The sequence below is a fragment of the Myodes glareolus genome, chromosome 18 (assembly GCF_982192425.1).
Source record: "Myodes glareolus chromosome 18, mMyoGla1.1, whole genome shotgun sequence".
In the NCBI taxonomy this organism is placed as follows: domain Eukaryota; kingdom Metazoa; phylum Chordata; class Mammalia; order Rodentia; family Cricetidae; genus Myodes; species Myodes glareolus.
The window spans coordinates 45915901-45928401 of record NC_142043.1 but is presented as its reverse complement, the minus strand read 5'-3'; positions in this window follow the sequence as shown (position 1 = coordinate 45928401).

Genomic DNA, 12501 nt, shown 5'->3' with positions numbered 1-12501 from the left:
CGATCATTTTATTTTAACTGGAAATTCTCCAATGCATAAAAATGCCCTCTAGGGCTTTTGAGATGGCTCAGCAGCTTTGCAAAGCAGAGGACCTGAGTTCAATTCCTAACACCCACGGTAGAAGAAGAGAACCAAGTCCCAACAGTTGTCCTCTGACCTCCACAGCATTTCTAGTCTTCTGGAAAGGCAGGAGGAACTGTAGGCATTTTAAAATTCAAGTGAGAAGACCTGAGGGTACAGCACTACTTTAGCCCACAATATTTCCCTTAGTTTTTATCAGTAGGGTCTACATCTTTTGGAAAACGTGAATTAATTCTTGATGAAATTGTCACTAGACATATCCTGTTTGAGGACCACGCTGGGATATATGAGACACTATTTTAAAAATTAAACTAAGTCGGGAAGTCAGGTGTGGTGGAATATGGTTTTAGTCGTAGCATTCAGGAGGCAGAGGCAGACAGATCTCTGTGAGTTCAAGGTTGGGTCCTGGACTACATAGCAAGTTCTAGACCAGCCACAGCTACATAGTGAGACCCTGTCTCAAGTTTTTAAATAATAATAAAGTAAGAAAATCAGTAAATAGATAAATAACTTAGAATCAGCCTCTATGCATGCTTGGGTGGCCAACTGAAAAAAAAATGGCTTTCTGAACAAATTTGGTACCCTCTTTTCAAGTCAGATTGTTCGGCTAACACCCATGACAAACTGGTTTTACCCTGGGACTAAAAACACCAGAAAGCCCCATTCCCCATGTCAGGTATTTGTTGCTGTGATAATCGCATGACAGATCGGTTTTAAGGAGAAAAAGTATTGGCTCAGGGCTTGGGTGGGTTCTGTCTGTGGTCAGCTGGCTCTACTGCTATGGGCCTGAAGCCAGACTGAGCATCATCACAGAGAGCCTGTAGCTGCTACAGTGAAGCAGAGCAAAGCAGTTCCCCTCCTTTTGCAAAGAAAAAAACAGAATGGGGACCGGGAATAAAGGATTAGCTGTTGGGGAATGTTGTGATTTTGTTTCCGCTGCATTTGTTTAGCTCTGTGAAGCTGGGTGACTGTGCCTGTCTAAAACACCTGATGGTCCTAATAAAGAGATGAGTGGTCAATAAATATCGAGGCAGGAACAAGGATAGGTGGGGCTAGCAGGCAGAGAGGATAAATAGAAGGAGGTTCGAGTCAGGAGGAGTCAGTCACCCAGCTACACAGCCATCCCACTACACAGCAAGCCACGGAGAAAGAAAAAAATAAGATAGACAGAAGTAAGAAAGATAAAAGCCCAGAGGCAAAAGGTAGATGGGATAATTTAAGGTAAGAGAAGCTTGAGCTAAGCCAAGCTAAGGTTGGGCATCCATAACTAAGAATAAGACTCTGTGTGTGATTTATTTGGGAGCTGGGTGGTAGGCCCCCCAGAAAACCAAAAGAGTAAAACATCACACAACAGGTATCTTTCTTGAGCGCACCCTCCCTTAGACACACTTCATCCGGTTAGACCCCACCACTTCCCTTCACATAAATTCATCAAGGGATTAAGCCATCGATGAAGGTAGATCACTCCTGATCCGCTTGCCTCTGAGAGACTGGCTCTACCAGCTGTGAACTGAAGTGTCAACATCTGAGCCTTTCGGTAGGGAGGGGCACTTAGTATTGGAACCATAACAGCCCTCACTACTTGTTCTTGGTAACTTTCCTGTATGTATAGAAGATATTGAAGGGCCTGGTCTTAATTAGGTGAGAATCATTCTGAAGTTAAGCCCTTCAGTTTAATTGGGATGGTGGGGATTGGATGTCTACAATAATAACATGTGTCAAAACCTCAATTTTTTTCCTTTGATTTTTCAAGACAGGGTTTCTTTGTAGCTTTGAAGCCTATCCTGGAACTAGCTCTTGTAGACCAGGCTGGCCTCTTACTCACAGAGATCCACCTGCCTCTGCCTCCCAAGAACTTGGATTAAAGGCGTGCGCTACCACTGCCTGGCTAAAACCCTCAATTTTTAAAGAGCTCACTGGAGCCAGATTTTATTTTTACTTCGCGGATGCTCTTTCAATGAAACGCCTGTATGATAGCTCTATACAATGTTAACAGTTGTGGGAGCTGGGTAGACTACCACCCAGGACACACCGAAAGGGTACCTAGTCTTCTCCTGTTTGTAGTGGTACAATGGAACCACGGGTGTTTTATCTGTCAGTCAGCTGTACTGTTCGTGAGGAGTCCTGCAGGAGAGCCGAATGGGTCACATTCACAACTACCGTAGTTCCCCCCTTGGTACACACTGATCCAGTTCTCCACTTATGTTCTAATGCAGCAGATCTTCCATCAATTCCTGTGAGTTTCTTTTCCTAGGAAGAAACTTTAAAAGATCAGTGTGATCAACTCCAAGCTTCCCATCACTGGGTTTGGACTTAGGTTACAGCAAGTCCTCCTATTCTCCTTCGGTGGCATGGTTTCTCACGTTACCGTATGTAACACGATTAATAAAAACCCAGAACAGATATTGAGCACAACCTGAAGGCCAGGAAAGCAAAACGGCCAGCCGTTGGCTCTTACCGCTACCTCAGTCCGAAAATGGTGGTCCTGCCTGCAGGAATGAGACTATGTCTGAGAGCTGTCTACTCCCATTTTATATTCCTCTCTAGGTCTGGGATTAAAGGCATGCACCACTACTGCCCAGTTTCTGTGGCAAACTAGCGTGGCTACTGGAATTAAATGTGTTTGTCAGCACTGCCTGGTCTGCAAGGCTGACCAGGGTGACTGTTTTCCTCTCTGATCTTCAGGCAAGCTTTATTTATTAAAACACAAATGAAATATTCCTACAACCATACACAGGTGGTTAGTAAGAATCAAATAAATTTAACTTGTTCAGTTGAGTATATGCCTCGTTTTAAGAACATTATGACAATATGTTCATGAGTGAACCCTGTAAAAAGCTCCTTCCTGAGGCTGTAGCTCAGCTCAGTAGTAGAGCCTGTGACTCACATTTTGGTCCGTCAATATCTTTTTTTGTTTGTTTGGTTTTCAAGACAGAGTTTCTCTGTGTAACAGTCCTGCCTGTCTTGGATCTTGCTTTGTAGACAAGACTGGCCTCGAGTTCACTGAGATCCACCTGCCTCTGCCTCTGCCTCTGCCTCTGCCTCTGCCTCTGCCTCTGCCTCTGCCTCTGCCTCTGCCTCTGCCTCTGCCTCCCGAGTGCTGGGATTAAAAGCATGTGTTCCTGCCACTCGACTGTCAATGTCTTTCTTGAAGGCAAATTTTATTTTTTTTCTTCTTTTTAGTCTTTGGCCGTTTCATGGATTTTTGAGACAGTTTATCATCCTCTAGCCCTGGCTAGCCCACAGCTCACTGTGCGGATCAGGAAAGTACCTGGAGAGATGGTTTCAGGTAACAATATTTGTTGCTCTTGCAGAGGACCAGGGTTCAGTTCCCTGCACCCATGTCTAGCTGCATATAACTTGTAATTTCAGTACCGGGGAATCTGGCAGCCTCTTCTTGCCTCTGCAGGCACCTGCACAATGTGGGATTCACTTACACAGATGCTGACTCTGTCTCTGTTTTCTCTCTGTGTCCGTCTGTGCCTCCCTCCCCACCTCACTGTCTTTCTCCCCCCTCCACCCCAGGGTGTGAATACTTGTATACACATACCTGGTCTTTAATATTCAAATGTTGTTCTTATGCTGAAGAAATGGTTCAGCAGTTGAGAGCACCTGCTGTTCTTCCAGGGGACTTGAATTGCCAGCACCCATGTGAAGGTAGCTCACAACGGCCTGTAGCTTCAGTTCCTGGGTATCTGACACCCACTTCTGACCCATTTAAGCCCCTCTACCCATACACACAAGTACAAATAGAAACAAATATTATTTTAGAATTTATTTTTCGAAAGTTTTACGTGTATGGTTGCCTGCTTTTCTCTGTGTGCACCATATGCAGGTAGCATCTATGGAGGCCAGAAGAGGGCGTCAGATCCCCTGGCACTGGAGTTACAGGCAATTGTCAGTTGCCATGTGGGTGTGGGAGCTGGGAATCAGATATGGGTTCTCTAGAAGAACACTCAGTGCTCTTAACCAGTGAGACATCTCTCCAGTCCCCTGCAAAAAAAAAAAAAAAAAAAAAAGAAACAATAAACCTTAAAAAAAAAACTGTTGCTCTTTCATCAAGTACTCCATAAATATTTATTGAGGTAGCGATGAGTCCATGTCTACTGTCCCATAGATTACAGGGCATTTCCAGACATACTGTCTTGTTCTGAGTTTCAAACTTTCCCAGGAAAGCGTGCACAGAGGCTGTTACCCCTCCTATGAGATAAGGAAGCTAAAGTTCAGGATAGTAATCTAGCCCTTCAAATGCCAGGCTAGTGACTTCCACGTGTCACAGTGCCTGCCACTATTCTTGACAGGATACAGTGTCTGCTTTAGCTCCCTCTTAGTACCAAACAGCAGCTCTGCAGGATCAAAGGCCAAACTCTGTGTCTAGGAGAACTAAAGCAGTGGGTGTTGTTTTGTTATTTATAGTGCAGTATATGCTGTTAAAGAGAACTACAAGAGATTTGAAATAGTCAGGATACAATATTAGGACTTTATTTTCAAAATTTGGGATACATCTATTGCGACCTTCTTTCTTATCACAATTCTGGCAGAGACTTCAGACTTCCTATGAACACTCCATGACAGTTGCAAGTAATTTCTATCTCATGGGTTGTTCCTGTTTTCCCCAACGTGCAATTCTAATAGTTAAACTAGGACCTTATGCATGTTAGGCAAGCATCCCAACACTGATTTACACCCCAGCTAACCGGTAGTATTTTAAAAGTGTGGGATAATACATACGTCCTGTTCTAGAATTTGGTAATAATTCTACAATATTTTAGCCTGCTGTCATTTTAAATGCATTGAACTCTAATGGAGACATTAATAACAAAACAGCAAAATCTGGGGTAAATGGAGATAAGGAAAAGTGAGAAATAATTTCAGAGAGCCCAGTTTCTTTTTGTGTAATAAGTGATCAATCTCTTCAAGATTTCAATACACGAAGTGTTGTATTTAGTTGTAACTGTCAACTTCACAGCTTGGATTCATCTGAGGAGTCTTGACTGAAGGGTTGCCTGAATCAGATGGGCCTGTGGGTGTGTCTTGGGGGAGGGGCTTGTCATGATAGTTTTTTAAAATGCTGTAGGAGGGCCCAGCCCACTGTGGGTGGCACCATTCTCTGGGCAGATGGTCTCAGGCTGTATAAGAAAGTCAGTAAACCTGTGAGGGTGCCAACAAGCAGTGTTGCTCCATGCTTCCTGCTTCAGTGAGTTCCTGCCCTGACTTCCCTCAATGATAGACCGTGACTTAAAGGTGCAAGCCTTTCTGTCTTTAAGTTACTTTTGATCATTGTTTTATCCCCTTCTGGAACATGAATATAAATAAAGTCTCTTTATTTTATACCTCATAGTGCTGTTTAAAAACTTTTAGTCATGTATATTAATTTGTAATTAAAATATAGCATTTTTAAATAAAATCTCAATCTCAATTCTTTTTATTTAAAATGTATTCATTTGTGTATGTCTCTCTGTATGTATATCATGTGCATTGGGTACTGGCAGAGACCAGAAGGGGATGTCAGAACCCCTGTAGCCGGAGTTGCAAGTGGTTGTCAGTCTCCTGTGGGGGCTGGGAACTGAGTTTGGGACTTCTAGAAGAGCAAAGGCATCCTTAACCACTGAGCAATCTCTCGAGCCCTGTAACTTGAAGTTTTAAAAAAATGTATATGGACGTATGTGTCTGCATGCTGGGGATAGGGGGGTGCCCAAGAATGCCAGGTGTCAGATTTCCGAGAGCTGGAGTAGCAGGCAGTTGTGAGCTGCTTGACAGGGATACTGGGAACTGAACTCTTGACCCCATGAAGAACGACAAGGGCTCTTAATGCCCAAGCCATCTCCCCAACCCAGTTTTTGGTTTTGTTTTAAATTTTAAGTGCAGTGTGTGTGTGTGTGTGTGTGTGTGTGTGTGTGTGTGTGTGTGTTTGTGCATGGGCGCACATGCATGTATGTATGCAGAGCACTATGATATACATATGAAGATCAGAGGATTATTTTAGTTGCCTCTCTCCTTCGATCACATGAGTCCCCACGGTCAAACTCAGCCTGTCAGGCTTGGCAGCAAGTCCCTCTACCTGCTGAGTCATCTCACTGGTCCTCAACCTCATTTTGTTTAATGGGACTTGGCTAAAACACGTAGTCTGAGTTTCCACTGTCCGTGGCTAAACTGTGTCAGGAAGGCAGCTTTCCAGGGGAGATGGCTGCACTTTATTTGCTACTGAGAAGAAAGCCTTCGTTAGACTGAGGAGTTCTGTTCATTACTCTTCACCAAAGAGTTGAAATAAGTCAGCTCTCCCTGTCACATGGTGGTGAGCAGAGAGTAAAGCAGAGATAATAGAGACGGTTTGACAGCCCTTTATCAAGTAATACTCATCGTTTGGAAACGAGATATTTATGGCTCAGTGGTTAAGAGCACAGTCTGCTCTGGGCAGTGGTGATGCGCACATTTAATCCCAGCACTCGAGAGGCAGAGGCAGGCGGATCTCTGTGAGTTCGAGGCCACCTTGGTCTACAAGAGTTAGTTCCAGGACAGGCTCCAAAGCTACAGAGAAACCCTGTCTCGAAAAACCAAAACAAGCAAAACAAAGAGCACAGTCTGCTTTTGCAGAGGACCTGGGTTCAATTCCCAGCACCCACAGGAGGATTCACAGTCATCTGTAACCCCAGGCCTAGGTATCTGACAGCCGCTTCTGGCCTCTAAGGGCACTAGACACACGTGTGCACATACAGACATGCTGGCAAAATGTTTTCACATAAAGAAAAATCCTTAAATCTTAAAAAGAAATGAGCCTAGCTAGAGAGGGTGGCACATGCCCTATCTATAATCTCAGCACCCAAGAAGCAAAGGTGAGCAGATCTCTGTGAGTATGAGGCCAACCTGACCTACATAGTGAATTCCAGGCCAGCATGCCAAGGCTACATAATGAGACCCTGATGAGAGAGAGAGAGAGAGAGAGAGAGAGAGAGAGAGAGAGAGAGAGAGAGAGAGAGCAAGCTCTACAATGAGGTTGTAGGGGTTTGGAGTAGAAACTATAATACTTGCTAGGTAGAAGGAGAGAACATTTAAACATATAGGATGCTCAATGTGTCTAATGTTTGCTTTATTTTTATAAAATTTCCTACTGATGAAATCTGAGTAGCATCCTGGGTATCCTGTAAACAGATTTTCCAGACATCTGGATGGGAATTTGAGCTTAGCAAAGCATGACCCATCCATCAGGTATATCACAACATGGGTCCTCCTGTGATCCAGAGATATTACTTGTGTTCTTTGGCGTCTTTTGCGTAACTTATCAGTTAAGCATCCCGCATGTTTATGAACAGTTATGTTGAGCCGAAAGTGAGGATGCTCTAGCACTTACCTGCCCTTATTGGGAGCTCCCTGATTAGCAAATCTCGAGACAGAACAGAGCCCAGAAGTTAATGTGGTTGAGTAGGAAGATGGAGACTAAGGCAGGAAAGAAAGCCAGCCAATAAAGGGTGGAGATGTGGCAGGGCCAGCCATAGCCAGGACCAAAATGCTCACCAGCGTTCAGAGGGGTTACAGATTTAATTTTATTTTAAAATTAATATATTGGGGGTTTTGCCCCCAAATGGTTGAATGAGGTTCACAGCTAGCTGTTCAGCCTCACCAACTAAGCGCATATGATACTTGTTTCTCTTTAGATCCTCTAGGAGCCTGTCTCAGTTTTAGATATATCTTACTCTGTCAATCACACATATGTGAAACTCTGTGAAGGATGAAGTCTTTTTGAATTTTTAGATCAAGTTTTCTTAATGTATTTTTGCATTATAAAATAAAGCAAACATATAGAAAGCTATGTAACTGATGACTATAATTCTACCATGCAGACTACCATTTTTATTTTTAAATTATTATTATTATTATTATTATTATTATTATTATTATTATTATTATTATTATTATTATTATTATTTGGATTTTCAAGACAGGATTTCTCTGTGTAACAGTCCTAGCTGTCCTGGGACTAACTCTTGTAGACCAGGATGGCCTCCAACTCACAGAGATCCTCCTGCTTCTGCCTCCCGAGTGCCTCCCGAGTGCTGGGATTAAAGGCAAGCACCACCACCACCCAGTTTTGCTTTTTTTAAAAAATACTAAACAAAATGTTCTAGATAACTGAAAACCCCATCCCATCATCATTTTCCTGTTTGTTTCATGACTGCTACTCTCCTTAAGGTGGTTTTATGCTCTTCGTTGCTTCTAACTCACGGGCATCAATTAGGAACACAGTATTTTTGTTTTTAAGCTGATAGACCTGGTATAATAGTGCACATTTTAATCGCTTGTGCATATATGTGTGTGTACATGTGTGCGCACAGGGCTGTGCACAAGCGTGTGCATGCATGTAGAGACTGGAGGATAGCTGCAGGTATCATCAGCCTCCTCTGAGGCAGCCTCTCATTGACCTGGACTCACAGACTGACTCATCGGTGGGTGTCTGGAATCCTCCCTTAAGCTTCCTTAGTTCTGGGATTACAGAGGTATGCCATCGGTCCTAGGCATGTCATGTGGGTTCCAGAGCTCTAACTCAGGTCTTCAGGCCTGGAAGACAGGTGCTTTCCTCACTACGTTACCTCCTGACCAAGTACCTGCATGTACAGCCATATTATACAGGCCCATATTTCTACACTGTATGGTGACCAGAACTTCAGGGCACAGTTTGCACCTGCCACACAGAAGGTGGTCTCCTAGCCTTTCGAGACAAACTAACGCCATCCTAAACAAAGGGTCAGGATATGCTAATGTCACCTGGGGGAAGAGATTTTCAGTCTACCTGACAGAGCAGACATACAGAGCAGTCATAGGAAGACGTGAAAAAAATGGGCATAGAAAGGTGTGAACGTGACCACAGTCATTCTCCTGGCTACCTAGGAAACAGAATGCTAATGAATTTTCCATTCAGTTTACATTTTGGTATAAAAGTTGTTTAGAGAACAAACACAGGTGATTTTCAGGAAGTGAATTCAGGACTTCATGAAGGAACCCTGAAAACTCCCTCCCGATAAAGTCATGTGAGTTGTGTCTTTATTCCCACACCTCCACTCTGGTTTGAGAATAATTTATGTTGAGGCTGGACCCCGACACCTGCATATTTTGACTTCTACTTTGAAAATAAAGCATTATAAAGATTTATCTTGCCAGTTGGAGTGGTACATACCCATAATCCAGGACTAGGGAGGCAAAGGCAGGAGGTTCACCAAAAGTTCGAGGCCTGTCTGGTATACGTGGTAAGTTCTAGGCTAGCTAGAGCTATGTGGTAGCTTTCTGTCTCAATAACAACCAAGAGCAGATAGCTCAGTGGAAGAGTGCATGAAGCCCTGGTTCAATCCTCAGTACCGCAAGTAAATAGATAATGTTTATTACATTTAGAGCTGTATGGATTTCTGCTGTATGAAATAAATGGTAGTGGCTGTGTTTTTCTACTGGTATACTGTTTCTATTATTTAAGCTTTTAAACATGATGTAATGCTCACTTTTCTCCGGAATAGCAACATAGAAGTGATTTATCTTTTCATATAGCTTATAATAACTCAGGATAGAAGGTTTTAGGTAGGTGTAATCTAGTTGGGATTTATTTTTATGTGTGCTGACCTAGGGGGTCTGATTTATATTTTTTTATGTATGGAAAAAACTGAGATTTTTTCCATCTTTTCCATTTTAAGTTGAGACACTACAGGCAGAGATGTGTGTAGGAGATAAGACATTTTTTTAAAGACCACAGTGCCATGTTCACACATAATAAATTGGTGCTCTTCTTTGTGTCATTGCTCCCTCACCCACGCTGAATTTTCCCAAATAGATGATATATATATATATATGTATATATATATATATATATATATATAATGATCACTGTACTTCGTTGGTTGATAGTTGATACTTGTCTTCGATCTGTCATTCCTTCTTTCCCACTTTTGTATCTTATTTAAAAAACAGAATCATTTGTAAAACTTCGCGTTCAGGTTTGGTTGACTGTACCCCCATCCTATGAACAGAGTCACCGTGCACACTGAGGTATAAACTCGTTCAACCTTTGCACCATGAATGCTTTTTAAGTGGTTTGTATGTACTTCCTATTTAGTTACTTTGGGGGACATAATGTTTGGTAGCACCTTTTATTAATAGACCTTATTTTATTTTATGTTATGTTATTTTATTTTATGCTGGGAATGTAGCACAATGGTAAAGCCCTTGCCCAATGTGTGTAGGTCTTTGTGTTTGCTCCCCAGCATGCACACCTAAAAGTAATAGACTTCAGTATTTTGATTTTCAGATCTCTGAGCAGATAACAGAGATTTCCTGAATTACCAGGTTCTTTCTGCTGTATGACTAACATGTAGCATGAGTGTGGCATATTGTTACAACAACTGATGCTGTATTATTCATTAAAGTCTCATGGTTTCTTCAGATTTCCCTTTATTCTATGAAATGTCTTTTTCTATTCTAAGGTATGCAACAAAATACCCTAACAGTTTCACTTTGAATGGTGTTGATTTTGACCAGTGGGTTCAAGTATTTTCAGGCAGATGGGCCATTGTCAAGTTCTCTATCAAAATCTTTTAACTTTTTTTTTAGCATCTATTAGTAGTCACTGCCTATGTCCATTATTTCTTCAGAAGTTGCAAAGTCATGCTTTTTAAAACTCGATTCTTTCTTCTGCAATTATTAGCTAGAATTATCATATGCAGAATTTTCAGTTTCTTAGTTGTTATCTTAGGGAGATTTTTAACGGTTCTCAGTGTTAATGATTCTAATATAGTTTATGGTAGGTAGGAAAAATTCCAACTTGTTTTACCTTTTAAAATTATTTTCACAGCAGTACAAAGAAAAAGTCTTATATTGCCGGTCAAAAGATGAGTCTTCCATCTATGATATTATGAAAGAAGCATTTGTTTTTTGTCCCATTTCCTGACTTATTGCTTCTAAAATCCCTTGGAGCCTCCAGGGTAAGTGGAGTCTTTTATGCTATTATAATGTCAGACAACTGAAAGCCCTAGGCAATTTCAGGATGGACTCTGGTTACAGGAAAGTCCATGTCTTGATTAGAATGTTGGGACTTTTTAACCACACCCTGCTAATATTCAGGAAGAGAAGGGTTAAAGGCCAACTTGATCACCAATCATTAATTATTTAAGCCATCATATCTATGTAATAAAGGCTCCATAGACTCTTCAAAGGGAAACTTGGGGGAACTTCTGGAAGGACAAGGAGTGGTTCTTTGAGGGTGGGGCATCCAGATAGGAAACTCCCTGCCCCTCCCCCAGGACCTCACCACAGACGTCGCTCATCTATGCCATTGGAAATACCCTTTATGAGAAACCAAGGAATGTAACTCAAGAGTCTCTGAGTCCCGTGAGATGCTCAAGAATTTAGACAAGCCCCAGGTGGTAGCATGGGAGCCCCAACTTATAACTAATTGGCCAAATCACAGGCAAGGAGCCAGGTGTAATGGTGCGCGTCTGTAGTCTCTGCACTTGAAGGTAAAGGCAGGAGACCAGGAAGGAGTTCAAAGTCATCTTTAGCTATATCAAGAGTTGAAGTCCAGCCTAAGTTACAGGAGACTTTTGTCTTTAAAAACATGCATGGGTGAAACAGCTCAAGGCTGTGATTGGCATCTGAAGGGGAATTGAACCCCTAACCTGTGTGTTGTCAGGTGAGAATTGCTCAGTTGTGGTGGTGGAGAAGGTAAAACCACATATTGGGGTCACAGAAGTATCCTGTTGATTGTGCTATATGAGATCAATGTATGTGCGTGTGTGTGTGTGGGGGTTCATGATGTGGGTGCATCAGGCCTATGTGGAGCCCAGAGGTGCATCAGGCTGTCTTCCTTAATCACTCCTTCACATTATTTTTTCGAGACATGGTCTTTCCTGAACCCAGAACTCCCAGAGTAGCTAGGTTGGCTAACCACAAGATGCCAGGATCAGTCTGTCTCTACCCTCGCGTGCTGGGGATATGGCACGTTGTCATCCACACACGATAGTTGCTGTGGATCTGAACTCATGGTCTCATGCCTGTACAGTAAGCACTCCATTCATGGATCTCTCCAGCCCTGAGTTTTGTTTTCTACATAGTTTCCTTTTAGGTAATTTGGGCCATATTTAGAGACTCTCCAAACCATATTGTTGAAAGGTAAATTATGTTTTGAAAGGCCAATTAGTAAGTTCCTTGCAAAGAAGGCTGTTTGAATATTATCATGTGAGCCAGTACATTCCAAGCTCTTAATTGACGTTGACAAGTCGTCTTCACAGATTTTTAAAAGCTAAATTAAATAATTTGCATGATGTAATAGTGAGTGCTATAATAGTTTATGACTAAGAAACTGAGAACCAGGCAGTTTGAGGAAGTAGCCTGAGGGAGCCAAGTCGTGTAAATAGAATTTCTGGCACAAATATAAGAGAAAACAAC